Source organism: Lagopus leucura, unplaced genomic scaffold (genome assembly GCF_019238085.1).
Source record: "Lagopus leucura isolate 7727_CA_CO unplaced genomic scaffold, USGS_WTPT01 Super-Scaffold_100027, whole genome shotgun sequence".
NCBI lineage: Eukaryota > Metazoa > Chordata > Aves > Galliformes > Phasianidae > Lagopus > Lagopus leucura.
This window is the reverse complement of record NW_024962278.1, coordinates 5,983,161-6,010,644: the sequence shown is the minus strand read 5'-3', so window position 1 is coordinate 6,010,644 and position 27,484 is coordinate 5,983,161. Positions and strand designations below refer to the sequence as shown.

At 39.4% G+C, this 27,484-nt stretch overlaps 1 long non-coding RNA gene across 1 annotated transcript; it reads right to left on the bottom strand.

The window, feature by feature from the left end:
* Positions 1-200: 200 nt before the first annotated feature.
* On the bottom strand, positions 201-27,484 carry LOC122185204. The gene is made up of 3 exons (XR_006180787.1): positions 27,419-27,484; positions 26,495-26,574; positions 201-345 (listed from the first exon to the last, which is right to left on the bottom strand). It is a non-coding gene; the product is annotated as an uncharacterized LOC122185204 (long non-coding RNA).

Below are 27,484 nucleotides of genomic sequence, written 5' to 3'. Positions count from 1 at the left end.
TAGTTTTTCTGCAACAACATGAGCAATACCTGAAGATAAAATATTTATTTTTAAACTAACATAACACAGTTAGCCTGACAACCCAGCTACACTACATATGGCCCATTTCAGAGCACTCCAGTTATCTCCAGTGAAAGTGGTTCAGAAACCAAAGGACATTTCTGTCCTTTTGTACTTTTGCTGGAGATTTTTGTCACTGCAGCAGTCAGCAGAAAGCAACGTGTTGTTGCAAAGCATCATCTCTCATCTTGCAGAGCCAGAGAACACAGCTTTACTGTCCATTACCAATTACTCTTGAGGACTCTTCTTCTTCTGCCAGCCCTACCACTGATGGAGTTGGGGACACTGCCAAGGAAAGAGAAAGAATGATAAGAAAGCTGGCAAAAATAAAGGCCTAAATCACCAGATATCATCTATTAACAGCCTTACATTCATCTTGACATAGTGAGGTATTTTAAGTCTTTCCCCTTGAGGTTTGGTTCTCTTTCCACTTCCTCAAGCAGTACTTTCACCTGAACAAAAGTTTCAATATACAGCATTCATCCATTATTCCAGCCTGGTTCCTTTGCACAGAGAATTTCTGCATCAGTGAGAGGAAACCCACAGGAGCTGTATGCTCATGATGCTGACTAGCAGTACTGGCTATACTGGAATAGGGCCATCAGCCTTCAATGTGAAGGAGGATCTTAGGTAGGTCCCAAAGGAGGCATAAAAAAGGCTCTCTTTTATGGTCTTTTAAAGCAACTTGGACAGGAGGACATTTCCCTACTTCCGATGACTTTAGGTTCTTCTGGGATTAATTCTACAATTTACATTATTATATATAGCACATTTCTCTTATTTATACAGCGTGCTTTTATTTATTTATAGAACTGTACTTTGCAGTAAGGTCCAATAAATATTTGTGGCAGTGAGTTCCCAGAGTTAATCGCAAACTGTGTAACAAGCTTTTATTTTTATATTTCCATTTTAAATTCAGTTAAGGTTTAATTCCATTGACTGTTCTGTAGCTGTCTGACTGTTCTTATGTTCTTGTTATGCTTACTGGGAAAATATACACTTTTATGGTTTCTAATTCCTTTTCCCAAAGAAATTTGTTCTCTTCTCTTCTTATTCTTCTGAGCTATTTTAAAGCTCAGACAAAAATAAGAAGAGAGATGGAATGTGATCAAATGCCGGGGAACAGACCTCTGTCAGATGAGCTGGATTTTTTCACGATAGTTTCTTATGGTAAATAAATAAATAAATAAAAGTTGGGCTCAGCTAATTTTTGCCTTTTTTCATTAAATAAGGGTAAAAAACTACCACTACAAGTCGTATTCTAGAGGTTGAAACCATGTTGCTTGTATTAACAATTAGAGTTAGGCTTCCAAACTAAACTAACTGACTTTATTTCTTTGAAAAGAGAGTTGTCCATCCATGATTAAAACAATACCAGGAGTTGACACTTTGTGCTAGTTTTCCTTTTTGTCACATGGAGGACATACACAGATGGTGTACCACAAGGGCAGTCTCCAGGAAAGGATTTTTTTTGTACTGGAAGGATTAAGTAGAGCCTGGTGACACTCATTCACTAATGGTAGAAAAGTGCTGGAAAACCTGAAATAGAAAGTGCTATTGAAATGCATTATTACTTAGGAGGATATTTACATAACCCTTTGATTTTATTGGTCAGTAAACTGGCAATTACCTTGACACATTGCCAGAGAAATACATCTTTGCTTTTCTTCACTCATGTTTCTTGCTTAATAGTAATGTGCATCAGTGACTATGCTCCTCACTGTCTGAGCTTGGACTGGCTTCCTCCTTTCTTCCTGGAAGATCCTTCCATGGGAACTGAATTTTGACGGCAGTTATAAAGCTTTGGTCAATTCCTGTTTCTTAATACTGACAAATGCAAAAGCAGATTCAGAAGATCATCATTGCATTCTTTTTCACAGCAGTAAAAGGTAATACAAGGCAATCAGAACAGGAATTGGGTTCCCAACCTGAACTTTATGCCATTTATAACTGCAGAAGTTGCTTGGGAAATTCCTAATTAGGCACATTTAAAGACATTTCTGGCAGTGTCTGCTCCTTCTTTTCACTTTGCAACCCAATGCTGTACAGTAAAGAGCTTTTTCAATTCTATGAATCCTCAGTGCTCCACTCCTGTAACGTAGATAAAGGTAGCTTATTGTTGATGTCTCTGTTGCTTATTGTGGACAGTGTGTGGTTCCCCCTTAGCACAATAAGGACACCATTACTGGATCTGTCTTTCCAAAATGGAAGGGAAATGTCAGATTTTACTGTGTGAAACTTTCCACTGTTTTTTAGATTAATGCCTGGCAATTCTCAGTTCTTGGCTTCACCTCCTTAAACTTTATCGAGGTATTCTTATTTGTCCAATTGCTTTTGTCAGTTTTTATCAAGTGAAGTATGTGTGAAATTTGGATCTTCTTAAACTGAACTTGGCAGCCTGCAGAGCTTTGTGATATGGTGGGAATTACAGATGGGCTGAAAAATCAAATTGAAGGAGCCTGCATACAGCTGAGAAAATGTCATTTTCCTGCTTTCTGTGGGGGGAAAAAATCCAGCATACAAAGAAAATTAATTATGTTGAAACAATAAGCAGGTAGTGGATGGAGAGACAATATACCAGATGCGAAATTTTCACTTGTTTTTGCTTCTCGTGTAGTGCAGCCATTCAAAAATGTGCCTGCAAGACTCTTCAATGTACTAAAAATAGTATATTTTGCATATTTTGATCCAGGCTAAGCTCAGCCCTTGCACTGAAAACCACGTGAAGATTTTTATTAATGTTCTCCACGTTTTTTTTCCCCAAGAAATCTGCCATCACAATTCATTGATGTTTATACATTACAGAACTGAATGCAGACCTCTTGATCCTTAGTAACAATTCATATCAGAAATATGAGAATTTTTGTTTCTTTGAACACAATATTTCTTTAGAAAAACATTCATGTTGATTTTATAATGGCTTAGAATATAAAATCTGCTATAGCTGTCAATAAACGTTTCCCCCACATTACAGACAGCATTGTCACTTCCAGCTGGAATTTACCATGCTTTAGCTTCTAGATAAAAGATTATGGAAAACCTTTGTATTTCTACAGAAGAGAAATATCAAAGTTGTTCCTGTTCATGACTGAGTCTTTTCTTGCAATTGCTGTTTGCAGCATGTTACCAAGTCATCATCTGAAATGTTAACAAATAAGGCTTGGGCTTTCATTTAATTTTTTTACTAGGAATGATAAGGATATTTTTTCAGACTTTTTAATTTTTTTTTGCATGGATCTTCTTGGAATTTCTGACTGTGTTGATTTTTCCTGATCATTTGTAGCAATTCCAGGTGGGGTTATTTCATATTTTGCCTTGAAACATAACCTACAGGTTAAAAAAAATTATTATGCTTTGAGTTAAACGCTTCTATCAATGTGCAGGCCTTAACATGAGCTGCCACATCACACACACACACAAAATAACTAAATGTTAAAAATCTTTTGAATTCATCAAGCACTGTCCACTGTCTCCTATTGCTTTCACTTTCACAAATGAAAGTACAGTTTGATTTAGCAAGAGTTTAGTTGCCCTTTGTGGCACTTTTCATGTCAGTCTGACATGAACACAGTCAGACATGAACACATGAACAACACATGAACACAGAAGCAGTGTGAATTTGTTGACCTGTTGAGAACAGGGATTACTAAAGCAGGTTCATGTGTTCTCAGAGAATACGGCTTTTAAGAAAACGTTTGAAAGCAGAAGACCTTTAAGTTTAATTCCACTTCTTCTAAATTTAATGTCAGCTCTCTTATTTGTAATGACTTTCTATATCTGGCTTCTTTTTCTCTGTGTGTTTACTGAAATTATAATTTCTGTAACAGGAAAAGCTAAGAATAACCTATCAAGAATCTTCCTCATTACAGGCTCATTAAGCTCAGTGTACAACCACATCTGCCTCAAAGTCAATCACAGTTCCACCACCAACCTCCATGGGATCTGGGCCCAGATCCCCAGCCTGCTCTTTTGGGCCACTGCTGCTCTTGTGGCAGGCACTGCAAAGACTGACTCTGTGGGGAGCTGTTTTGTATGCATGCCTTGGGTGAGATTCTCAGCTGGCATCCATCTCACCTCACCCTGCACTGCTCACACAAGCAGGAAGTCTGAATCTGTGCTCATCCCTTAAGTGACTCATTGCTGCTAATTCTAAGTGTAATCTCATCTTGGTTACAATACTAGTTAAATTGAGAATAACTGCAGTGTTCTCAGAACTTCTGTTTTGTACCACCGTAGCTGAGGTTAGAGTCCCCCCGACTGTACTTTGATACCAGCTCTTTCACTCCAGTTTTATGTCCTTTCTACTACGCAGCACTCATAGCTGGCTCTTCACTGTCACTCGTCTCTTGCTTCAGAGAGGATTATCCATAAAACCTCCTTACTAAATCCTCTGTTTAATGTTATTCCTACTGCTCATTCACAGTACTTGCTACATAAAAGCATGAGACATGGTAGAGGGGTTGGAAATAGATGATGTTTAGGGTCCCATCCAACCCAAACCATTATTTGATTCCATGATTCATGTCTTCTCTGTACCAAAACAGTGATCAAAGCCTTTTGTATCAATTGTCACTGTTGCGCTTTCTTCAAAAGAGCCAAATTTGAGAAGCAGAACAATTCCATTAGTTACTGGATTATCTTGGTGAAGGAAATGCTGCACCTTGCTCTTGACACTACCAGACATAACAAATGTGCTCGACATTTATTCCCCCTGAAACATCTTAGCAAGACAACACTGAGAGCAGCAATGCTCTTCTAAGTAGCTCATTTCAATCCATGCAATCCCCTAGAATCAATAAACTGTATGGGATATTCCTTTAGGTCCTGAGGCAACTCTGTCTGTTGGCTTCAGATCTGACTTTGTAGAACACAGGTTGCTACAGTATGCTGATGGTGATGGAAGAGCAACTCCTGGGGGAGCAGATGACATATCCAGCACATCCCATGTATTCTCATGTACTAGCTCTTTCTCAAATGGTTCTGTGGAACTCTGTGAGTTTTCTTTAGAGAACGTTTCAGCCAGTGATACAATTTAATACATATCCTATTATACTGTATAGCTTTTTAGGCTTCTGGTTTTACCTTGCTGGAGAATTCCAAAGTATTTTCTTAGTAAGGACAAGGCCCTTTTAAAAAGCATGACTTACTGCTGTGCTTTTACTGCATAACAGCTCTCCTGCTCACTTTAGGGATTAATGTGGGAGAAATTCCTGTTTCAGGAAGAGCTTTGGGCACAAAAGGGCCATGATTAAGACCTGTGCCATCACAGACCACTCTGTCAACCAACATTACCACATCCTCATCTCCAAATTGGAGGGAAGTAGATTTGATGGGTGGACGACCCGATGGCTAAGCAATTGGTTGAAAGGCCGCAGACAGAGGGTGGTGGTCAATGGCTCTATGTCCAGGTGGAGGCCGGTAACAAGTGGTGTCCCCCAAGGGTCTGTCTTGGGACCGGTGCTCTTTAACATCTTTATTAATGACATCGATGAGGGAATTGAGTGCACCCTCAGCAAGTTTGCTGACGACACCAAGCTGAGTGGTGCGGTTGATACGGTGGAAGGAAGGGATGCCATTCAGAGGGACCTCGACAGGCTGGAAAGCTGGGCTCGGGTGAACCTAATGAGGTTCAACATGGCAAAGTGCAAGGTTTTGCATTTGGGCCGGAAGAACCCCAGGCACCTGTACAGGCTGGGAGGAGCGGTCCTCGAGAGCAGCTCGGCAGAGAAGGACCTGGGGGTCCTGATGGACGAGAGACTGAATATGAGCCAGCAGTGCGCTCTGGCAGCTCGAAAGGCAAATGGGATCCTGGGCTCCATCAGGAGAGGGGTGGCCAGCAGGGACAGGGAGGTGATTGTCCCTCTCTACTCGGCTCTTGTGAGGCCCCATCTGGAGTACTGTGTCCAGGTGTGGAGCCCTCAGTACAAGAAAGACATTGAGATTTTGGAAAGGGTCCAGAGGAGGGCGACTAAGATGATCGGGGGCTGGAGCACCTCCCCTATGAGGACAGGCTGAGGGAGTTGGGCTTGTTCAGCCTGGAGAAGAGAAGGCTGCGGGGTGACCTCATTGCAGCCTATCAATACCTGAAGGGAACCTACACCCAGGAGGGGAGTAAACTCTTCAAAAGGGCTGACAACAGCAGGACTAGGGGAAATGGATCCAAGTTGAGGGAGGGAAGATTTAGGTTGGATGTTAGGGGGAAGTTCTTTACAAGGAGAGCGGTTAGGCCCTGGAACGGGCTGCCCAGGGAGGTTGTGGATGCCCCGTCCTTGGACGTGTTCAAGGTCAGGTTGGACGGGGTCCTGGGCAACCTGATCTGAATGTCTATGTTTGGTGGCCCTGTTAGGCAGGGGGGTTGGAACTACATGATCCTTGAGGTCCCTTCCAACCCGGGTGATTCTGTGATTCTGTGATGCTGTGATTTGCTTTATGAAAGTGATACAGGGATGTTATTTTCCTTCAGTAAGCTGGCAGCCTTGCCCTCTCTTTGAGGCTTCGTATGGTATTGAATGTATAATTGTTTGTACAATTTCCAAAACATGAAGTTGATGTTTCTTTGTGCTGTTCATCAGAAAAATATTTTTCTTGTTTTTTAGTACAACTTACTGGAAAGGATACACTTGACATCCTGCTTTTTCATGATCTGATTCAATCCTTGACCAGAACATGTTATTGGATGTAATCTTACTTGATGGCTTACTGCAAACTTTGTTCATTGGATTGGAAAAAGACACCGTTTCACCAGTAGGATGTGGGATATGTGGGATAAGTATCAACAGTTACACGCAGACTCCATAGACCTCTCAGTGCAAGCCCATGGAGCTGGTATTCTAAACATAAATCTCTATTGAGTCGGTACATCACAGAGCAGAATAAATTTTTACCAGCTCTTTCAAATTATCAACCCTGCTTTCAGTGATCCTGAATGCCACGATGCTTGACAGAAACACAAACATTTGGAGACACAAAAGTATGTGTTTCTGTTGTCTGTTGATGTGGTAAAATTTCATTTATGCACAGTAGGATTTACCCAGCTGTACCTGCCAATGAAGCAGAGCACAGTCAGTGACTTAGAAAAGCCTGCACTGATCTCCAGCTCCACTTGGCTTAGAAGCTCACAGCATACTCACTCCTCATGATTACAAAAACATGAGTCCTCCTTTGATGGAAGGGGATGAAATGGGACATTTTAATTCCATTCTGTGGAAGTAAAAAGTGCTGTTACGTATTACCAAAACTGTGAAGTTTTGGAACACGGGAACAGGCTCAATTAAAATTTGGCTAACATCTTGCATGTCTTTGCTTTTCACTTCATGTATTCTCATTATCTGATCACAGGACTGGGAATCAGAATTTCCTGAATTCTATCTCTAGTTCTGTAACGGTATGTAATACACAAACCATAGAGCTTACTTAACCTCTCTGTGGTCAAATCTTCTGAAGACAAATGTGAGGAACTTTAAAACTTTAAAAACTGCCAACACTGGCTGAAGACCTCATCAATCAGTTTGTTTTTCCCTCTGCCCTTCTAATGAACATTAGTATGCCTTCCAGCAAAAATACCGGGCATGAACTATTTCATACCAATGAATTTGCCCAAAAGACCAACCTGCCAAGATGCAGGGTCAAACTGTGTACATTTTCACAGTTAAACTGCATCTGAGCCCTGTATTCTGTATTTCAGCACAGACAACAAGCAATGGCATTGCCGTGGAACTGATGCTGGCATATAAACTTGGTTTTAACCTCTGCAGAACATGAGCACTGGAGAGTAGTGTGAATGGTGACAGCTGACTGCAGTCCTCCAGTTCCCTCTCTTGGTCACATTGCACAAACTGGCTTATGCCTTCAGTTGGCATACAGAGATATCCTAATGTAGAATCAGACCCACCTACTTCATCTAATTTGAAGGTAGAAGAACTACCAGGAAAACAACACTGTATGTGAAATTATATAGAATTGCTTCAATCTAACATTCTCTAATTGAAAACAGATCCTTGATGACTCAGAATTTGTAGTTAAAAAGAAAATGTCTGTTCCAACCAGAAAAACTCAGTAACACTTTCGCTATTAACAACAGCAGCAATCAATCTGAGACCTTTGTGCATGAAGAAATGATGTTCTTACTAGTGTATTTTAAAAATGATTGCAGCAATCATGTCCATCCTAGTCATGACCCAGCTCTGATCAGGATTATCACTACAAAAATTTAACAAGATAGGACACTCAAAATCTAAATTCCCAGGTTCCTAATCATCTTTGGCACTAATGATTTATTTCACAAATGAGAAACCTTTTGTCTCAGATTTTGGTAGTAGGAGTGATAATTCTAGAAACATATTGATGAATCTGGCAAAATCTTTTGAAAATACTGAGCTGGCTAAAAGTCAAAATATTAGACTCCATCTATTGGACCAAAGACTACGTCTGATCTTATTTGTTTTTTAAAACAATTTGTATTTAGCCTCCTACCACAGCAAATTTCAATTTATGTATATTGTAAAAAACCCTAAAAACTGTTAAAAACCAGAGTGAAGACGAAAAATCTATACTGGCATCTCTAAGTAAGAATTTAAGGGCCATTTTCAGATATGTTTCAGCGAAAAAAGCAGATAGAAAACTTCTGGAATGCAATGAGCAGCACTCCTGCAGGGCAGACTATGTATCAGGGGCTTCTATGGCCAGTTGCTCCCCTCACTCCTACCTTGCTAACCACAGCAGCCCATTCGTTTGCTAAGAGTGGAAAAAAAAGACTAAGCCAAGTAGTAAATGTCAGCTTTGCTTATTGCCTTGGCAACTCTTACTAATGTTATAAGGTAACTTGGCTCTCAGGAGATTAAGATTTTGCATGTTTTGCTTCCTAATAGCCTTTTATTTTCCACATAAACGTTGTGTTAATGAGTTAGAGCATAATAAATATGTTTCTTTGGAACATGGTAATTTATCAGTTATGAGTTACTTGGACCTTTCAGTTTAGCAATATTTACTGAAGTGGAAGGTCATCAAAATCCTGTACGGTCTGTGCTGACCTCTGTCACAGGAACCAAGTTACAAGCAGCTCTTTTGGCAGAATTGTCCCTGGCAGATTGCAATTTCAGCAGCAGTAAAGCTACAAAGTTCTCCCTCACAAAGTCCAGCACTTTTTTCACTCTGAAAAGAGGCTCAGCTTCATCTTGGGTGAGCTGAGTTGATAATTTCTATTCAGAATGTTGTGTCTTATCAATAGGTTTCTTGATCTCTCCACACTGGGACATGATCATGAACAAGAAAGCTATTTGTATGTGGGAATTTAAGTCTCTGGTGGAAAAAGACTGAACCAGGCTCCTGGCACAGGTCCGCACAGGTCAGCTACCTTGTGAAGACACACTGGGGTCAATATAACTCAGGCTGTGACTGGAGAAGGCTGCAATGAGATGATGTTGGAGCTTTTTTCTTTCTCTAGAGTAGCATGTTTCTCATCTGCTCTGAGTCAAACTGCAGATCTGAGTAAGTGCTGCCCCTCAGCCTGGATGCCTCTAACAGACCTGCCTGTCCCCATCTATTCTTGGCTACCTCACAGTCTCCTGAAGATGCTGCTGAGAACTACTGTCAGTATTTTGGGCTGACAAAGTTGTAGGAAGAGAGACAGACTGTTCCACAAGGCACCAGAGAGCAATTCATAAAATCCTACTTTCAACGGCATAAACTCTAAAAAATCAGCATCACTCACAATTTCTAAGAAGTATTAGGTGGATGCAGGTGCTCAGGGCCCAAGACCTCACACAGAAAAGCCATTTGGATAGGTGAAACACATGGCAGGCCGAGCCTTAGCAATGGGCAGCCATCTATCAGGGTAGACATAAGCTAAACATTAGGAGAATTTCTCATTTACTTATCAGGCTGAATCAAAAACAAAACAGAACCCATACATTAAAACGAGTCACTTTTCTAAATTATTGCATTCCTCTCCTGATCAACAACGAAATGAATTGATTAAACTTATTGAATCAAACAGATCACTTAAATGCATTAAGTTCTGCCAAAGGCAGAATAATTAATTACACATTGGCTCATTCTTATGATTTATTTTGCAAGACAAGCACTCATGGCTTGAAGAATTTACCCTCTGATTTTTATTCAGTGCAGGAGTCAGAATACTTGTACTTTTTCTACTGCTTATAGATGGTTTGCTACTATACAGCTAAGCATATCCACCGAATATAAGAATTGCTTTGAACAACAGAATCATTTAATCACAAAAGTCAATAAAAATGCAGTTTTCATGAAGTGCTATCTGTCAGCCTCCTCAGCGCATAGAAATTAGAACTCGAAAGAACTTTCAAATCAATGACCTTCTCTTCTGTACCTCAATTAATCTAGACTCTTACCGTTGCAAGACTTTTTTCTACACTAAATTTACTACCATTTTATCCAAAATGAGATAAAGATACCATAAATTACAAAGCTGAATCACTTAGTCTGGTGGATAACTTCTGAGGTCTCCTTTTGTTGGGAAGCTTTTCGGAAATACTCAGCTGAAATGTCTGTATTATTAATCATTAATCAAAAGAGCAATTACTAGAAATAGAAAAATATCAAGCAAGCTTTTTTGCTTCTTTTACTATTTCTGTTGATACTGCCAATGAAACAAGATCAAACTATTTTAGAGATTCTATCTCATTCTTTTGTAAGTCACATGAGGGTTAGACCACAGTGCTTCCAATCAGTGGCTCTAAGATACACATGAATGTAACCTGTCCTAATGAAGGGCTTCTAGAATCCACAGTCTTCTGGCTTTTCAAGTTACCAATCCATTTGAGGTTGTACAGAGGTTCGTTACTCTCTTCATGTTATGGACACACCTACAGAGCACTCATGGCTTTGGTACCCTGATGGGTAGAATGAAGCAGGGTGATGTGAAGAACATTTGGGACTGAATGGTGTGCATGCTTCCCCATGTCAGTACATAAAAAAGGACTGCAGGTAAGGACTGGGGTATGAGATCATTGCACACTGCTCACAGTACAGATTCAGATGACCTGGTGCCATCTATAGGGTCAGGGACAGATGACAAAAGTGGGATGACAGTCAGAACTGCATGGCAGACTGCCATGCTCACAGCCTGAGACCATACAGATCTGCATGTATGTGTGGTCAGCTTCTAAATTATCTCAGTGAGGGCTACCTGCAACTACAAAGTAAAGTAATAGAACACAGAGAGCAAATTAGGGACCAAAAGACATCAGCTGGATTTTGGCTATCATCTCCCACAGGATCAGGATATCTCCTGCCCGGGATTTCAATTCTTCTTGCTCTCTGAAGTCAATTCACTGGAGCACACTGTGGCTTAATCCCCTTTACCTCTCAGTTTAACCCATTCCCTTTACTCATTTCCTTTACTCAACTCTTCCCTTGGGTTGTACACACATAGGTGTGCTTGATTCTCATGAGCAACCCTTCTTCAGATATTCAAGAAAGATAAAAAATTGAGTTTATTCCACAAGGCACACAAGCCTTGCAGTGACAGCAGGAGTACAAGAGCTTCTACAGTACCTGCAAAAGCAGCCCTGAATGTAAATATGAGGAAATTATTTGAGCCATTTTTGAGCCACATCAAAACTTTTCCAAAGGCAGAATAGTGCTTGAAACTAATTAATTGATCTCGTAGTTGTTCCATATCAGCCGGTGCTGCTATTTCTGTATCCTCTGGCTTTTGCTGCATGCGTTTAGTCTTTTTAGTGGATGAATTCTCAGTGTGATAATCATCCTTCCCATTTGCCACTAGCTTATCCGTATTCACATCAGCAGTAAATACATTAGATTTCCTATTGCACACTGACAACAAACAAGCCTAGGATTTTAAAGGACTATTTGATTTCTGTTTATCATCCTAACATCTGAACTCTCTATGGAGAATCTCAATGCATAAGAACTCCTTACTGCTCCAACACAAAACAGAGAAAAAAAGAAAGCAGAGAGAGAAATATTTCACAGACAATGTAGGCTGGAAAACAGCTGAAGATTGTTTTTTGAAAATTGTTACCAACTTTATTTCTTACTGTTAGATACAAGATCTTTGCTGCTTACTAGTAAGAACTGGAGAAGTAAATTCTTTAGTAGATAGGTAGATGAAGAAGATTTCAAAAAAAGATTTTTTTTTCTTTAGAAAAATTCAAGCATACTGTTGTATTTTGTTATCCATCTGAACTGCACTGGCAAAGCCATGGAGGTTATTATTCCTTTCCATGACTTTTATTGTTCTGTCATCCGTGTGCTATGACCACAGCTACAATTACTCAGAGCACTAAAATCCCGCTGCAGCCATTTCAAACATAAACAACCTGCAGGGTTTTCCTTTGCGCTGCACTCAAAGCCTGGCCCACATTGCTGAGCTTGTCTTGTCGGGTTTTCAATGGACACATGGCCCGAGGAACAGCAGAGCCAACTTTTTCAGAAGACCTACAGCAACCCCAGGAGATCCTTACTTGAACTATTCAGCTATCTCATCTCTTTCTGTTGGGTCAGCACAACATTAATCTTACCCGTGCCCCCTGCAGAGAAGGTTTCCTGTCCCGGTTATACCCAGACTTTCCACATTTGCTCTTTTAAATTTCATCAACTTGCTAAACCCTCACGTTTTTTTCTCTTCTATTGAAGTAGCAAAGGCGATACATGTCAGACAGAGGAGGGACTGATGGGAAGTTGGGGCCTTAGAGGAGACTTTCTGATGGATTTTGTTTACAGCGTTCAGCACATCTCACTGCAGCAGGAAACAACCTCTGAGACAAAGATCGCCATCTCTCTGCTGTCCTGCCAACACAGTGACAGCAACGGGACACTCAAAAAACTGCATGGAAATGTAACACTGAAGAAAAATGTTCATCACAGCATATTGTGTGTAACTACACCGCCCTGCAATAAAGCAATTTGTTGTTTATGAGTGAAACGCACAAGCAATGATCTGCAGGCCCTTTCAGCTCACTGCTCTCCACCCACACAGTGCTACTGAATAACAATTATGTTCTGCTGCAATTGCTTTCAGGCAATGCTCTGAAATGCAGTTTATCAACAGAAATTCTTCTAATTAATTTTAATTTTCTGAGGATTAATATAGTTGCAGATTTTCCTCAATATGAAATTAACTATATCTATGGTTTATACTCAGCTTTCATGCAGAGTCTCATCAAGTGTTAAATCTTGGAAGATATCTGCATGTAAAAACAGCAAAAACAGAGCAAAATTTCTAATAAGCACTTGTTCTCCTTAGTACTAAGTGAGATTAGTCATCATTAGTTCTGGCAAATCCAGGATTATTTCAAAGATAGGAAATTTAAACCACCTCTCTAGTTAATACGCAGTTAATTTATTTACTGATTATTCAGAGTAGACAATATTTTTTTTATTCAATAAACAAATCAAAATTCTAAAATTAGATGAGTTATAATGTGGACTATTAAAGCACAGCTAACACTGAGTGCCATCAGGTTGAACTGCTGCACACCCAACTTGATTAAATCCTAAATTTAGTATTGATATCAGAGAGCACCTTTTGTAATTCACATTCTGGTTTTGTATATTAATTTCTGTAGCGCTCCAGGCATAAAAAAAAATCTGTAAAGCTGAATATATAATTAATATATGACTCCTATTTTTTGTAATATTTCTATTTTTACAGTTTACATCACTAAATGAAAATTAAGAGAAATCAAGTGCAGTAAATAGTTTAAAACTAGTTAGAAGATGCTATATATTATTTTTATTAAGCATAAAGAAGCTGTTGAAGCATTTGCGTGCTATATGCATAAGAGCGTTAAGATAAATAATATGCCTAATAATGCTTAAAATAAATGCAAAATAACTCTCTGCTAATTTTGCAAATTTCTGTCAAGAACATATACTCCACTGTCATTTTTTTTCCCAGTTTTTGTATACTTGACCTTGGAGCTCTGGACAAGAACTCCTGACTTGGTAGTTCCACTGCAGTTCATCTATCTTTTTCATTGCACCACTTCAGGAATCAATTGGACTCAGTGTATGAGTTTGTCTTTTACTGTGCAGTATGTTATCTAGAAATTCTCCAGAAGAAATCTTGCTTTGCTTGCAAGGCATAAAGCTTTTTTAGTCCATAGAGTTGCTCTCAGTAATCGCAAAGCAATTTGTCTGCAAATCACCATAGAGATTAACAACTATAATATTTTTTTCCATGAGTCCCTTTATAGAATAATAGAATCATAGGAGTATTTATGTTGGAAAACACCCTTGAGATCATCAAGTCCAATCATCAACCTACCACTGCCTAGCCCACCACCTAACCGAGTACCTAATCATCACACCCACATCCCTCTGAAACATCACCAGGGATGGTGACTCCACCATTGGGTTCACAGCTTCATGAAGAATAGCCTTCAACATTCACTGTGACCACAGCTCAGGTTCAGAGGCTTCCCTTAATGTGTGCCCCAGAGCTGAGCATCTGTGCTAGCATCTGGAGGTGAGACCTGCACTCCTAGAGACCTCTCAGCAGCTCTGCAGTGCTTTGGATCAGGATGCTGCTTGGGCAGGTAAGCCCCCACGGCATGTTGTCTGAATACCAGCTCCAATTTTAGGAACATTAATCTTTCTTTAATTTTCCCTGTGTAATTAATACATAAACATACTGAGCATACAATAAGAAGAATGCATGAGGCTGCTTGTGCTCTCCTAATTCATAACTTGAATACTAATAAGTTTGGTTTTGCTTGCTGTGAGATTTCATACAGATAAGAAACTCACTGGAAGCGAGAAGAAGAGATTAAAATGACCGATAAAAGGAGCAGAGCCAGATTATTTTTGTTCTGTTGACACAGTGTATTGAATGAAGTGACTAAGCTTCCCTTACAAAGACGCATTTCATTGCCATACCATCATCTCTTTCCTTTTTCCCCTGCACCACAGCCCCACAGAGGGCATTTTATCCCAGCCTGCTCCCATGGCCCCTTTCATCTCCTCATTAAAACTTTCAAATTTTAATGCTATATTAAATATGCTACAAAATGCCACCTGCTGCAGAGAACAGGCAACCCCGTGCCCGCTGTAAACCAGGGTGAAAGATCCTAGAAGCAGCTGGACTCTCAGCATTGGAATCTAGTCTAAAATCTAATAACAAAATCCATATATATTATCTCTGGGTTGAAAAAAAAGTCTAATACATTGGGAAAAAATCACTCTTTTTCTTTAAGGGTGCACATTCAGTCTGTTAATTGAAGAGCAGATGCTGGAAATTATCAGATAATTGGTTCATGCTTTAAATGATTTATTGGGCATTGTAATATACATAACAGCTCTCTCTGCTCTCAGGCCACAGATTTCGTCACCCAGCTGCTGCTGCTAAGTTAATTGTCCTTGCTTGCAAATGTATTTGTATCATATAAGCCTTTCCATTAATGCTCTGAGATGAAAAGTCATTAAATTAGATGTGTTTTTCAATGACACTTGAATTGTACCTGAATTGCAGCAATGGCTACAGTGGTGCAGCAGTAAACAGGACACACTGCCATGAAGGGTCTGGAATTTTTACTGATCTTAAAAGCTTCCATGCGGTCAAAATTTACTGTTGCAACAGCAACATCGAGATTCAGCGAAGAATTCATCCCAAATCACTTCAGCACCCAGAGCTAGTGCCTAGAAAATAGCCACAGTGTATATGGCTGCTAGGCTGCGGTGAGCTGCAGTGCAACTACAGATAGATACACGTATATATGTGTGCATATGCATATATGTGGACACACATAACTGCTTTCATTTTTTTTAAGTTTGCTGCACTTAACTGAACTGTGTTGTATCTTCTTAAGAAAGCAAACATGAGAGGTGAAACAATACTGTATCTCCAAGATACTTAAAACATCTGAAAAAATGCACTGTTATCTGCTAAATTAAGCTAATTCTTTCAAGGAGAAAGTCAACTTTCAGCTACTGGAGAGAAAGAGCATGAATTTAAGAATGGGGGAAATGTGTATTGTATTGTCCAGGGATTTTTTCACTCACCTTTCCACATATTTTTGTGAGATCCCAGTTAACTATGAGGAACAAGGGCACATGAACCCGCCCAGTCCAAAATACTCTGTCTTAGAGAAACGTATGAAAAGGGAGAATGAGATTCTCGCTGGCCAATATTTCTTGCAGTGCCCTTGTATTTAATCAGGTTGTTTTTTCTGCCTTTTTTTTTATTGTGTGCTGTTTCTTTTTTATTGAATCATCTGCAAAAGAAATCACAGTGCCCATCATTAACTGAAGCCCTTGCTGTGGTCTTGGGTGCTGCCCAAACACACTCCCCTGCACGATGCCTCCCTGAACCACCTCTTCTCCTCACTTACAGCTCTCCAGGCACTGCTTTCTACCTGTTCTGAATATTTTGTTGTTGTGCAGCTTCTGGTATAAAAGAAACAGCTATTGCTGGAGAAGAAGAGAGTAGGAAAGAAGCAAACGCTATTGTGAAACAGTAATTCTGTTAAAAACAATCTGAGCATTCAACATCACCTACCACCAGCCCCAATCAAACCTCTGTTAGAGTACAACTGTTTCTCAGCCCAGAAAATATTTCTTATCAGCTTAGTTATTTCAAAGGAAACTTGAATACAAACCTGACAAACCTTTCTTTTTTTTTTCCTTTTTTTCTGATTATTGCTTCCAGATATTGAAAGCCGCTGTTTTCCAACAGGAAAGTAAACAAAGCTGGAAGACATCACTATTATCATGCCTAGATGACAAAATAAGCTCCTTCCTTTCCTTCCTTTCCTTTCTTCTTTCTTGTCCAATTTAGAATAGATTTAAGGATTTATACCAATCAGAACAGAAACCAAACCCTTGTGTATCGCTCAAGAGCTAGACGTGCAGTAAGGGCACTAAAGGTACACATAAACACCCTGAGTCAATTAAATGTTTTGCACTGATCTGTGAGCTCATGCTAAAGAAAACTTCACAATCCTTGGGTTCTGCTCTGCTTGTATTCCTGAAAGAGGTACTAACTTTGGTCATTTCTCATGCAGTGAGTCACAACTCCAATCAGCCCTTCTCTCTCTTTCTCTGTCACACATGAAAAATCCCTGCGGCCAACTATCCCTAATCAGACTGATTAGAATTCAGTTCCAATTCAGCAAATATGAAACAACAAAAACTGGAACAGGACATAAATCTGGCCCAGAGAGCTGCAAATCTATGAAAAATAACACTGTTCAACAGCTGTCCAGATTTAATTTTAGGATAAACACTAGAACATATCACCTGGCATTGATTTAATATTTGTGGTACTAATTTAAATCGTTCAATTTGCAGAATTTTTAGGTTCATCATCTGCTCCCACAGCTCAGTCAATACTGTGGCTCAGCTCACAAACGGAATTGATCCGAAGGCCATTCTTTACAAGACAGATTAATTTTTGTTGATTGATTGATTGGACTCTTTCCACTACGCATACTAATTCTGGACCATTTAAAGCTTATAAGGTTTATACTGAGATTCATCGATTCACAGTTATAAAATGATGAATGGGTTTTCAGCCAAGAGAAGGCAATTGATGCAAGCTTGAGGAGAGAGATCAAGATAATCAGTATATAGTGGAAAGTGCAGAGCTGCAATGTTCCCTCTGTTTCTGCCCAGATTTTCCCCAGTTGGAAGGGGATCAAAGCAATAGTGGAGCAATGTTGGGCACTTTTGCCAAGCCTGCGCCTGAGGCTTTGCTGATTACCAGCCCCGATGTCCAAGTAAAGATCTCCTGATTAAAACACAACCAGAGGAGCCAGCCTACCCCTGGCTTCATCACAGTCACTGACCATACACTTTCTACAGTCTATGCTTCTGCCTTTTTTTTTTTTTTTTTTAATCTCTTACAGGGGTTTATTGAGGGTTTTTATCATTCTTCTTCAATGTTCTAAAATCACGTATCTTCCCTGGAAAACAATTTAAGTATTCTGATTCATGTGTAAGTGCAGTATACATGGCGCAATATATTCACGCATGTGGCCAAAAGTACCCAAAATAATATCATTTTAAGATAAAATATTGTGTCTTTAGAAGGGTTCTTGTAATTAATTTCCTTGTAATTGTAGAAAGACAAAGCAAGAAGATAAGAAATCTGCTAATGTTTCAGAAGATTTTGTATCCACTAAGTTATCTCCTAAAATTTTGAAGTTGGTGGAAGAATTATCTCAGCATCCATTCTTCTATAGTCAGCCCCAACACAGCTGGGAAAGGTAAACCTTTTATTTGGTGTTTTTTCCAGGCAGTGCTTTAGGCATTACCAAAAAGTCCAGGACTTCTAGCACTGGCGGGGATCTTGTCACTGAGCAATACCAGCTGAGAGAGCACTTTGCCTTCTGTATCAGCTATTCACCTCACCCAGTGGATGGAGGACTGTTCTTCAGAGGCTCAGCCTCATTTGCATCTGGTTCCTCTCATCAGACTGCTATCTTCAGTAGCCTTCAGCCCACAAAGGTGTGTGAAGTATGTCTTCAGTTAATTCTGTGTGATTTGGAAGAGTACTGTGCCTTATAAACTGAAATGTCTAACAGCAATCATTCTCTCTTTTCATCATTCCTCAGTATTTTAGATTATAAAATCCAGATGGCTAGGAAATAAGCACCACCAGAAGTAAATAATAAAGACATGAATCAGGAATATGATCCTGCACTGGACACGCTAAGTATCTTCTCCAGAGGAAAGCCCTCCAGCTTGGAATCCGCAGAATTCTTTTGGTTAAAAGAACTTGACCTCAAGCGTCTCTTTTTCTCCAGGTTGTACTGCCAGGATTTAGTTTCACAGACCATTCACTACTTTGTATGCTCCTCACAGATATCACCTTGGAAGGAGATTTATCTCTCTCTACAGAGAGAGAAACGCAAGTCGCTTCAATTCTATCTAGTTGTCATACTATATGTATCCTGAACTGTCACTTCAGTCCACTTCCTGTTCCATCAAATAGCTTCAAAGCAGGTGATACACAGATGGTCAAGGAGGAAAGCACTTCAGGGCAAAGTGTGTTCTGAGCTATACTTTTAAATGAGCAGTAACTTTTGATTTCATTGCAGTAACACTGGTTTCTATACCACTATAGTTATCTATTACTTTATTGTCCTCTTCCATCAGAGAGATTTGTAGACATTTAGTATTTAGAGACTCTGTCATAAACCTACTACCCAACGTTTTACTAGGTATAATTGATTTGAAATGCAACTTATCAATTTGCTTATCACTGGACTATACCCTTTTCAATTACACCATTTCTTTGCAAACCAATTAAACTGTTAATGGATATTACTATTGTCAAATTACAAGCTTTTTTTTACATACAAATAGCAAGGACAAGGAGAGAAGATCCAGAATAATAGAAAATAGCAAGTTTTCAGTCTCAGATTACTTTTTGTTTCCTTTTAAGACCACTATACTATGCTGGCTGAGAGTCGCAAGAAAATACGCACTCATATATTTTATTAATGATAGCATCATTCTTGTGTGCTCTGAAATTAGGACACTTTCTAAAACAAAAGCTGTACAACCAAGTAATAACGGGACTCTTGGGTGTGCCTCAGAAGCTAGAGCTAGAATTCTTCAAAGCCTTCACCCTTCTAGTTTATTTGCTTGCTTGCACATATGGAAATGTATGTATGCAATTGTATTTGTACATTTGCAGATATCTGACAGGCTGTTTTTCCATATTGCACAAAAACACAGCCACAGCCAAAAGAATCTGAAGCCTGACTTCTGTTATGCTGTGTGGCAGCTGTGAAGCACAGACCTGGAAATCCAGCAGTTCTACTGCTGCAGGACCTCATGCAGACCTCTTTTTTTGCCCTTGTAAAGGGAGCAAGGAGAGGTGAAGGCAGTTGCTGTTTCTTCTGGCAAATCAGAGGGATTGCTGAACCATACCACCATATACTTGTTGGTATTGCTTTGTTTCTTGCCGTTCAGAAAGTCTACAGGAAGACTGGGGTCTGGTGGAGAGCAGGGTTGCTCTAACATTCACTTACTCCCATCCACTTATTCGTCTTGCATAGGGAATCACAGAATCATAGAATAGCTTGGGTTGGTATGGCCCTTCAAGATCATATAGTTCCAACATCCCTGCCACAGGCAGGGTTGCCAGTCACTAGGACCAGGCTGCCCATGGCCCCATCAAACCTAGCCTTGAACACCTCCAGGGATAGGGCATCCACAGCTTCTCTGGGCACCATGTGCCTCACCACCCTCTGAGTAAAGAATTTCCACCTAACATCTAACATAAACGCACCCTCTTATTGCTTAAAAACTACAAAAAAGAGCAGAGAATTTAAGGAAAACCAAGATAGGATGAATATGGAGTATTAAAGAATGTCAAAAATAACGAAGATTTAATTGCCTTTACGTGTTTTTAATTACAATACAGGATAAATATAAATTGTAAGTAAAATGATTTTAGCATATAGCCTAGTTTCGCAGCAGGGTGTGTCCAAATAGCTCAGTATCCTGGTGGGAAATTGTCTAGAGAGACTGGAGGGAAGGCAGTGCTGTGGTTCCCACTGCACAGCTCGGTGAAAACTGCCCTCTCCCATCCTGTCTTTGCCTCTTGCCCTCTACAGTTCTGTGGATAAAGTTCCCTAATTTAAAAGGAGGATATTTAATTATAGCTGGATATTTTAAGTTCAGGATAGTTGAAGGAGAGGAGAAGGAAACATTTTAAAAGATAAAACAATGCCCTGATTTGTTGGTTTTTTTGTTGTTGTTGTTTTTTTTTTAAATATATATGGGAACTCTACTGCTTTGCTCTTATTTACTCTTACTTTAATTTAAAGTGACATCTGTGTCTAAAATAAGCAAGCAAAAAAGAATCTGCATGTACTACCAAACACTGAAAAAACAGATGAGATGTTCATTAATAAAACCTTTTTACAGTGCTGTCAGCTGTACCAGATCTTGTAGCTGCCTGGGACTCAAGAGACTCCATTTTGCTTGCATCTACACAAACTTCCCTTTTGCCAGTGGAAGATGTGGAGGTGGAAGTTGTAATACTGGCTCATTTTTTGAATTGCCTGGAAACCAATGAAAAATGATGAAAAGCAGGCAAGAGCAGAAATATCATTCAAGCAGGGCCCAGGATTTTTCTTGTTTCCTTCTTTCTTCTTCCTTCTCTTTCACACCACTCTCACTATTGATATGAGGTTAATAAAGAGGATTATTCACTATAAATCCCAAGCTACGGGAATAAATCAACAGCTGCAAGGCATATGATAAAACCACATCCCCTCAAGCATTACCCTTGGGACACATGAGTGTTTCTGGCCAGAGGTCCACTGCACGCAACCCATTGCTCACCATTCCCAAGTGTGCTGAGCTGCCTTCAGACCACTACAGGCAGTAAACACTGACAGAGTTTACAGAGTGTCCTGGCAGGTCTTCCAGGCTTGCTCACAGGAAATACGTTTGAAACGGAGGCTGACAGAGAAAAACGCTGTGCTCTGTGGTGTGCTATGGGTTAGGATTGGTGATGATGGATGTAGAATGTGTGGGATGGGAAGGACACAAACTCTCCAAGCTCTCCATGGAAAGCTCTCACAGTGGCAAAGTGAAGTGCATTTGAATCTGTACGGCCCCACTCCACGAATCCCAAAATATCTGTCCTTCACATAGGTAGAGAAACTTGCAAAAGGGATGGGATTTCCTTTCAGCAGAGACTGAATTTCATCATTTTGATTTCAGAATCTGTCACTAGAATTGCTATTAACAGGAAATGTTTGTAGTATTGTATGGACAACAAGTAGAAATTACCTAGAAAAGTTCACCTCCTTCTTTTCTTTTTCTTTTCTAGTGAAATCATTTTGAGCACTTGGCTGCATAAAACTTTTCTTGATCATTTCAATAGCACTCCACAAAAGACATTACTCTTTTGAAATCCGCAGAACTGTTTGTAGGTTTGGATACTGGTTAATGAGTATGATGACTTAACCTCGATTTTTTAACTTTCAAAGCAGCAGAAACGTGTGGCTTTCAGGAGTTACACACTGGAATTGTGACAGACTATTTCACAAGTCTCGTTATATAGTTGCTAATGCAGAATCATAAAACTATTCTAAGAACTCATTTGGATAGCGTTATACTTTCCCTTTCCCTCACCTCTCCTATAAATCCATCAGAAGCAGGGACATCAGTGTTATGAGGCAAGGAGGAATATTTATCACCTTCGTTCTTTCAACAAGCTCTGGACATCATATTTTTTCTAATAAAATAAAAATAAAAATGTGTAAGTCCCAAGACAAAGAATGATGGAAATAGTGCAGAAGCCCAAAGATACGTCATTAAAGGGTGATATCTGCAGAATGCTGCACCAGGTAAGATGGCAAGGACTTAAGATCTCAGGATTTAAACCAGCATTTTATCCAGAATTAATTTCCTTTAATCACATTCTAAGCAACTGCAAGGCTATTTCTGTACAGCTGACAGGCCTTCTTAGCCAATCTGCAAAATGTTTCTTGTATTAGAAGAGTGAAAGTAGGCAGCTTTACTCACTAAAAACACAGTAAAGAACTCAAAAATACCTGTAGATAAGGCATTATTTTGTCAGAAAAGTTATGGTTTTAACATCAAAAGTTGGACTGAATAAAAATTCTAATTAAAATAATACGATGGAGAAAATGCACTGTCATTATACTAAAAAGTACTTTCACAAATACAGTTTTCAAAGAAATTTACTTAATTGTGGGTTGTCAGTTTTAGATATAGTATTAAAAAGTAGCTTAATGGAAGAGCTGCTTTTTTGAAAATTGAAAAAATTCCTATATTTCAGGGATTTGGAGGAAAAAGTCCTACAGGGCTGACTTCTGAGCTTAAAGAGGTTGAATTCTCAGGTGCTTGGTTCCGCCGGTAACAGCGGGTATATCTCTGCAGGGAAAGCGCCTTCATCTGATCTGTACATAAAGCCAACAAATATCAACATCTGGGCTAGCTGTCTAGACCACTGTCAGTAACAGCAGGAAGAAACTGGCATTCCTATAGGGCAATTCATTCAATATCTTAGACTTCTACTTTAGGAGGAGAGGAATTATCCCATAAGGCTGCTACCTTCTCAGTAGGGCTAATCTGGACAAGGAGTTCAGAGCGAAAGTACCTCAAATTAGAGGAGATGAATTCTACCATAAACATCTGCTTCCAACATCCCTTTAGTACAGGAAGCTCATGATAAATTCTTCTTAAAGAGGGCGTTTGCAGCAGGCAAGGAGTCCAATGTAAAGCGTTTATGTACTGATGTTATTCTCGAAGAGACAGAAAATTACACAGGCCAAAGATTAGCTGAGTTCATCAGATACTTCTCCATACTGTGCTATTCCTAACAAACATCTCACAAAACTTCTTTCCAGGTCTTCTGGGACTACAGACTTCATTATAGGCTGATTTAGCTGTTAAATAAAGATAGGAGGCATCTGTGATTCTAAGTAAATATATGTTTTGGCTCAGACGCACCAGACCAAGTGCTGGGATGTTGAAAAGCAGCACGTCATTGCCTTCTGAATCTGGCAGGTGTCATTCTTGGAAGAAACCACAAGAAAAACGGAGAGCCTGCTGTCTTTGACAGGCGGAGGTTCAAAGGTGCTTCAGAGCTGCCTCTTGGGTTCAGCTCACAGGAGGTGACAGACAGCAAAGTGCAGTCTGGAGATGAGAAAGGCCTCCCTTGGGGAAAGCCTTTTGAGAGAGCCTTATCAGCCCAGAGCATGGCTCTCCTCTATCCCGTCAGCCCACAGACTACTTGTCAGTCCCACTGCTTATTATTCTACAGAACTTTCTTGCCAAAAATAACCACGAAAGGGTCAGAAGCTAAGCCAAAGGTCAATCTATGCATGGATAACATTTACTTGTTCACAAAGTTTTCAAAAACATGCACATTACCAGCAGGGTTCCAAAAGCAGACCTTCAGTGTATGGAAAATAAAATCCACTTTTTCAAATAAAAAATAAACACAAGATATTCCATTGCTTAATTTAACTAACCAGCATTTCAGATTCTTCCCTTCGCATTTCATAAATGTGTAGGTTAAATTTAGAATAAGGGTGACAGACAAATCAGGCTGGAGAAAAGGGAGATACTGCATCTCAGCCTCAACTTTGCCTCATATAGCTTCAGCCAGCAGGGATCAGCCAGCGCGTTCATTGTGAGCAACCATGGGATAGAGGCACGCAGCAGTGAATTTTGTACCCCTGCAGTTCTCTGCACAGTGATGAGGGAGGTTGAGCTGCTCTAGGAAGTTCTCATAGAGTGATGGCATTTCCTTAATCTCTCCCCAGTAAAGCCATGCCTGTGAACACAATCGAAGACCCTCGATCTTCCTAAAACTCAGCTAAGGTACAAGAGATGAGTATAGTGTAAATCCTCTGTTGTAGCTTTTATTATTGCAACACACTCTTCCAGCAGAAGAAAAGCAACAGAGGAAACACTAAAGCTGCTGATTTTTGAACAATCTGCATTGGAAGAGAACATTCTTTTCAAGCATTGCAGTTGGTTTCTACCAGAATGGTTATTTGGTAGATGGATGCACTTACTGAACTGGACCACCCAAGAACTTGTGATAGATGGTAGAAGAAAAGCCAAAAGCCGAAGCTGTAATTTCTCTGTGCTGAGCATAGATCTCCATACAGCAGAGGTAGCACATTTCTGAAGAACAGAGATTTCCCCAGTGGGCTGCAGAGCTCTCTCTGGTTGCTGCAGTGGTCGCACTCCAAGGGACTGCAAATGGAGAGCTAAACTATGAAGACTAAGAAGATGAGAGTTTCCACACTGTTGTACAAGAAAGGACCTAGTTTAATTACATTTTATTCCATCTCACTAGTTGGAAGATGAAATTAATATTTCTGATAACACATCTTTGAGTGGTGACACTCTTTACCCAATGGAGTCTAGAGCACTGTCCATCACAAAATTACAGAATAGAAAAGTTTGAGATGTGAGCCTCAGTACAGAATATTACTTATATTTCAACAGAAAAAAAATAAATAAATAAAGCAGAAAAAAAGACAGTGATACTTTAAAAACCACTGTATCTATTTATAATGTTCATCCTATTGTGGATAGGACTCCAGCCAAATCATTATTCATAGCAACTCTTGTTGACACAGAGAAGTAACATCAGCAAAGTACAGTGCCATACTCCAAATGACACTTCAGTTTTATGAACTATGTCCCTGTCCATTTCTTAGTCCTTTAAAACAATTTTTAAATACTTAACCAGCAGACATCCCTGAAAATAGCTAGGAAATATTTGCAGATGTAGACAATGTATTCGTCTATGCTTAAAAGCCATCATAAGCAATCAGATCAATTGGTAATTTTTAATAATTACATTAAGTGAAGAAACAAAGTTATTGTAAAGCATGGCAGTTTTAACAACATAGATTAAGAAAAATGCAATATCTAAGAAGTTATGCAAATAATTTGTCATTAAATCACTTGTCAGAAGCAATGAAAGATAAAAAATTTCCTTCCTTAATTGTCACATATTACCACAATCAACTTTAAAGTGCTTCTGTTTTGCTTAATATAATATTTTGAATTAAATGGGCATGCACACAAGCACAGTAATTCCAACACGAAAATTATTTCTGGCCTTTCTCTGTATGCAAATTAATACATAGTTTCTGTGGAAACATTTGAAGCATCTGAAGAATAGCAGGACATATTTTGCTCTTATCCAAAACATTTTATAAGTCATATGTCAATGCTCAAAATCACTCCTAAAGTAGGAGGGGGAAATTCTTTCAGTAGCCGTATGGTGATGGATTAAAAAATTCTGTGCTAAAGGGAAAAGGAAATATTTCTAATATGAACAAAGGCATCCGAGGACAAGGGCAGGAGAGAGCAGTGGGCTGTTCGTTGTTGCACATTTCCTAGAAGTCAGAATCCATAAACAAGTGATATCTACTTATAACCATTAACACAGAAAGTGCAAAGTTGGAAAGGGCGGAAGAACTCTTTGGTACTCAGATACAGTTCAGAAACAGTTCATCTGATATTTGGTAAATACAAGCAATTGTGAATATTGTGCTCAGAACAAATACCTTCACTAGAGTGATGGAGTGCCATCACTAGAGAATCACTATTCTGTACATTTCTGGTTCAACCTTGCCATCCCCAATATCACCAGCTCATCCCAGCTCAAAGCAGGACTAGCCTCAACATTAGATCTGGCTTCAAGGTGAGAGAACATGTTCAGGGCCATGCCTGCTCAGGGTGTGAATGTTTCCAAGGATGTAGATTCCCTCTCTCACAAGGCAAAGAGTTCTAATGTAAACTACTACAATTATCTTGAGTTGCATGTGTGTGCACAGCTCAATAACAGAGAAAATGCCATGCTTTTGTAGGAGTGGAACAGTGCTGTAGTTGTAACTACAGACAGGGAGAAGCTCAGGTACTGGGACATCCTGGCAAGCAGCTGTAGGAAGCTGAACTGACAGCTGTGCCTTACCTTGGCTATCAATGTCTCGAGGTTTATCCAATCTTTCCAAACCATGCTGCATGTTCCAGATGTGTCTTCTGCTAGGAGACCTGGGAAAAGTAAATGTCTATCAGATGACCCAAGTTAACTCAATGGACAGAAATCTTCTTTTAATTAATGTAATACTGATATGCAAATTAGCAAACTGCTTAACAGAAGAAATTCCAAATAAAGCTTATTCAGTTTGAGCATACAAATTATTTCATATTATACAGAATGCTGTTGTTAAACAAAGGGACAATTCTCTGCAGTACCTCTAAACTGGCAGGCACTTCCTGCTATGGGTACAGCAGACTAGTTATTTTATGACCTCCTGAGCTGAAAACCAGCAAGGTTAATCTGAAGAGCAAATGGGAAGATTTATGAAGACAAGGCAAACAAAAACCTTCCTTAGAAGAGTAGGAAAAGAAATACAAGAGGCAAGATTATTTCAACTCCAATTATATTTTTTACTTCATTAGACAACAGAGATGTGGAGCAAACAATGTGTAAATTAAGGACATTTATGTTGGAAAATTATTTAGAATATTGCTTTCAAATGGGCCTATAGATAAGGGGAAAGCTTATCTGATTGAGATAGCAGAGATGAAAGCACTAGAATCATTCATGAATACCATTACATTTAATTAAATTAAGACTGTGAACAAATATGCCAGGAAGAATGCAAAAATTCTGACTTCTGTCCTAGTTATTTTCTTAGGGGCTTTCCTCTAAGGCAATATTTGTGCGTCTCTTCCATTGGCTGGATTTTTCCAAAGTGAAGTTTTCTGGTGACTCTGTCCCCTAATCTTTGCTATAAAAGAAATAATCAGCTCATGAACAACCAATAAAAGTGATAAAGTGGCAACGTTTATTTTTGTGCTTGATTTTAGAGGGTTACAGAAAATATTTAACCTTGAGAGAGGCGGTGGGAGGATGGAGGAGGATGAGATTTTTCTGCTTTAGAATGAAACAATTTAT